A 5,022-nucleotide genomic window follows, 5' to 3' on the forward strand; every position below is an offset into this window, starting at 1 on the left:
CAGGGGAGGCCTTAAGAGATAGAAAAGAAATCAAAGACAGGGCCCTGGGCCTCCAGGAACCCAGGGCCTCGCTAAGGAGACAAGCACGTGTCAATAAAGCACCGGAAGAAGTGGAAGATCAAAACTCCAGCAACTTAGGCCCTGGGAGAAAGTCAGGTAGGAGGTAAGCGAGGTTTTCCAGAGAATGTGTCGTGGAGGAAGCAAGTCCTGAAAGAGTCACATAAGGTTGAGGGTGAAGTCTGAACGCTCCCCTACCCCAGTCCTAGGAGAAGCGAGCATCCAACTATTTGTGTTTTGTTACTTAGTGCTGATTCCTGTTAGAGTTTTTCTTTATTTGTTCTCTTTTTTTAATATTCTGGCTTGTTTGTTTTGGTTTTGTCTCTTCATGCTTTGTCTTGGGCTCTATCAGAAATGAAGTACGTGGCAATGGCTGTGCCACCTGTGGGCGTGCTATAAATTCTTGGTGCCTGAGTGATTCCAGGTGGCCTCGGAAGGTGGTGATCTCACACAGCCTTCTGAGCCTGGATTGTCGTGTTAGCATGTGCTCCCTCTCCTGGTTGACTCTGAAAATTGAAAATTGGGAGGACAAGGCAAGCCCTTCTTTTCAGGTCCCAGTAGGTGAACCGTCCACGGTGGCAATAACATCTTCTGGCTGAAAGGATTTTTGATTTCAAAAAAGAGAGAGAAGGAATGAAGTAAAGAAAGAAAGAAAATCTTAGTCTCACCCTCATTTAAAGTGACCATCTTAGGCGAGCCTGTCTCACTTGGGCTCCAAATTGGTTTACACTTTAATGTTTGGCCTAGGAATATACAGGCTAGCGATGGTGAGACTGGATTTCCCCCAAGGCACCTAGAGAGAGTAGGGTTGCCAGAGCTGGCAAATAAAAATACCGGACATCCGGTTAGATTTGCATTTTAGGCGATCAGTGTGTAACCTTTTCGTACAAGTATGCCCAATGCAATGCCTATCTGAGACACACTAAAAAATGATCCATCGTTTATCTGAAACACAACTCTAACTGGATGCCTTGTATTTTATCTGACCACTCTAAGAGAGAAGAAAGAACCGAGATGGAAGAACAGATCAGTGCAAAGTCTAGGAGGACTCTCAGATGAAAACTGATAAAGCCCGGGTCTCCTGGAAGCTGGTGACGACGGAACCATTAGACTTAAAGAGATATCAGCCCCTCCAAGAGTCTGACAGAAGTCTCCGTGCTAGTGGGGCATGTCACAAACACTCAAAGCGGGGAAGAACCTTGAAAGCTACTTCATTCACTGTCATCTTCAAAGCCCTGACATCCATCCTGCCATACTACATTTTTATACCAACACTCCTTTTTAAAAAAAAAAATTTAATCATTTTTATTGGGGGCTCTTACAGCTCTTATAATATTCCATACATCAATTGTATGAAATATATTTGTACATATGTTGCCATTATCATCTCCAAAGTATTTTCTTTTTCTATAGTTACTTTTTTAAAAGTTAAATCATTTGATTTGGGGCTTGTGCAACTCTTATCGCAATCCACACATCCATCCATTGTGTCAAGCCCTTTTGTACATTTGTTTCCCTCATCATTCTCAAAACATTTGCTTTCCACCTGAGCCCCTGGTATTCGCTCCTCATTTTCCCCTCCCTCCCTTCTCCCCCATGAATCCTTGATAATTCATAAATTATTATTATTTTGTCATATCTTATGCCATCCAACATCTCCCTTCACCCACTTCTCCACTGTCTGTCCCCCAGGGAGGAGGTTATATGTAGATCCTTGTAATCTGGTCCCCCTCTCTACCCCACCTTCCCTCCACCCTCCTGGTATCGCCACTCTCAGCAATGGTCCTGAGGGGTTCATCTGTCCTGGATTCCCTGTGTTTCCAGTTCCTATCTGTGCCAGTGTACATCCTCCAATCCAGCCAGATTTGGAAGGTAAAATTGGGATCATGAGAGTGGGGGTGCGGCATTCAAGAACTAGAGGAAAATTGTATGTTTCATCATTGCTACTCTGCACCCTGACTGGCTCATCTTCTCCCTGTGACCCTGCTGCAAGGGATGTCCAATTGCCCACAGATGGGCCCTGAGTCCCCACTCTGAACTCCCCCTCATTCACAATGCTATGATTTTTTTTTTGTTCTTTGATGCCTGAGACCTGATCCCTTTGATGCCTCATGGTCTCACAGGCTGGTGTGCTTCTTCCTTGTGGGCTTTGTTGTTTCTGAGCTAGATGACTGCTTGTTTATCTTCAGGCCTTTAAGACCCCAGATGCTATTTTTTTTGATAGCCGGGCACCATCAGCTTTCTTCACATTTGCTTATGCACCTGTTGTCTTCAGCGATCCTGTCAGGAAGGTGAGTATCTCAGACTGCTGAATTGTTAGAACAAAGTGTTCTTGTGTTGAGGGAGTACTTGAGTAGGGGCCTACTGTCCATCTGTTTCCTTAATACTAAACCTATAAATATATGTACATAGATCTATTTTCCCTCATCATATATAAATATATTTACATCTGTATATGCCTGTATTTAGATCTCTATAAATGCCCTTTGCCTCCTAATTCTTTCCTTTATTTCTTTTTGCTTTCTTTTTGTCCCATCATGTTCAGCCTTCATTTGGGTTTCAGGAATTCCTCTCAGTTACATTGTCCTTGATCCAGACCTCCTACACCCTCCTTGCCACTGATTTTGGATCACTTGTTTTTCCCTTGTCTCTGGGTTTATTAACACCCTCTCCCTTTCCCCCACCTCCCTCTCTCCCATGTCCCCCCAGAACTGTCATCCCATTGTTTTCTCTTCTGGCTTGTTTATCCCACCTATCCCTTCCAGATAGACTTGCAGCAACAACAAAATGCACCAACGCAAGACCGAGCACAATGAAACAACAATGGAAACTAAAACAATAGCTACAACAACAAAGACCCTATAAATAGTTCAGGGTCTATTTGTTGTCCTTTCCGAGTGCTTTCCAGTCGAGTCTGATGGGGTGCCACGCCTTGGCCTCACATCTATCCCTGGCATTCCCTGGGGACTTCATTGCTCTCGTTGTGTGCTCTGATCAGACACGTCCCTCACCTTCAGTGCTGTCCTCTGAAGTGAATTCTTTGGGGGGCGGGGGGGGGGCGGGGGTGCTGTCCACTTAGTTGGTAATGGAGCTGGCCCACAAACACTCTTTTAAAACCTTAGTAAGATACTTTAAGGAATACTGACAGAATTCTTCCCGTCTGAGCAGGAGGTGGGGGGTGGATTTCCAGCCAATTTGTGCCTCGAGTGCAGGCAGCATCCTTCAGACAGTCCCGTCCATAGACATCTGTATGTTGTTATACCCTAACTACACTAAGAGCTTTCGAACTAAGAAGGACTGGGGGGTGGGGGGGGTGGGGTCAGGCAATCTGCTCCTGAAAAATCAGTCAGGGACTGCTCTATGAATCTGGTCTACAACCAGTCATGAGGATGGCACCTCCCCAGGCATCATTTCCTTGTGCTGTTGAAGGGGACTGATTCGATGGCAGCCAACCACACTATATCAAATACTTAGGATCATATAACCTTGCATGTCTTCCTTGCAAGTTTAAATCTAAGTGGTGACAAGCCAATCAGGGTGTAGCATAGCACCGATGAAACATACAACTTTCCTCTAGTTCTTTAATACTTCCTCCCCGCCCACCCCGCCCCACTGTCATGACCCCAGTTCTACCTTACAAATCCAGCTAGACCAGAGCATGTACACGGGTACAGATAAGAGCTGGAAACACAGTGAATCCAAGACAGATAAACCCCTCAGGACCGATAATGAGAGTAGTGATACCAGGAGGATATGGGGAAGGTAGGGGGAGAAAGGGGAAACTGATCACAATGATCAATGTATAACCCCTCCCAGGGGGACAAACAACAGGAAAATGAATAAATGGAGACATCGGTCATTATAAGACATGAAAATTAATAATAATTTATAAATTATCAAGGATTCATGAGGGAGGGAGGGTGGGGGTAATGAGCTGATGCCAATGACTCAAGCGGAAAGACAGCGTTTTGAAAATGATGGCAACATATGTACAAATGTGCTTGACACAATGGATGCATGTATGGGTTGTGATAAGAGCTGTAAGAACCCCCAATAAAATGATAGTCTTAAAAAATCTAAGTAGTAAGGAGTCCCTCCCTTCATTTTAATTTAGTCTCCTTATATATCTGAGCTGGGCCCTGCCTGCTCTGCTTTACCAGCAAGTTAACTAAACTCAGCTGGCCTACTTTCCTCAGCCTGTTTCCCCGTTGCCTGTTAAGTGAAACATCTCACATCTCAGCAGCCAGTGACTGTGTCTCCTAATGCACACTTACACAACCACAGTGAAATCAACCCTAACTTCCCCACTGCTTCCTCCTGCAGGGCACCAGGTGCTTCAACTATGCCTTTAATAGTTCAGCTTCCTCAGGCACCTAGAGGCACTTTACAGAACAAGTCTGGTGTGCTGCCTCACCTGTTTGAACGGTGGGTCCAAATGCAGAACCTCCATTACTCAGTCCCATCGTGCCTAAACATTCGAGTAGAATCTGCAGACAGACGTCAGTCCCCTGCCCCCTCTCTTTGCTTTGCTTTAACTGTGGTGAAGATATACATAACAAAACATATGCCATCTCAACAAATTCTACTGGTACAATTCAGTGACCCAGAGAACATTCTTTAAGTTGGGCAGTCACCCTCACCGTCCTTTTCCAAGTCACTCAGCCACCATTAATATAAATCCAATTCCTTGAGGCAAAAATAGTGGAGCCCTGGTGGCCTAGCGGTTATGCATTGATCCGCTAGTCACAAGGTCAACAGTTTCAAACCACCAGCACCCACTCCTTGGGAGAAAGATGAGGCTTTCTGCTTCTACAAAGAGTTGCAATCTAGGAAACCCAGGAGAACAGACCCTTGACAGGGTCACTATGAGTTGGCATCGACTCGATGGCAGCGAATTTTTTGAGAAATGAAAACAGCCCCCAGCCCCACCCTTGGTCACCACTAATAATCTTTGGTTTCTACATA

This window comes from Echinops telfairi, unplaced genomic scaffold (assembly GCF_000313985.2).
Source record: "Echinops telfairi isolate 266 unplaced genomic scaffold, ASM31398v2 ScPeMD7_2565;HRSCAF=3150, whole genome shotgun sequence".
Classification (NCBI taxonomy): Eukaryota; Metazoa; Chordata; class Mammalia; order Afrosoricida; family Tenrecidae; genus Echinops; species Echinops telfairi.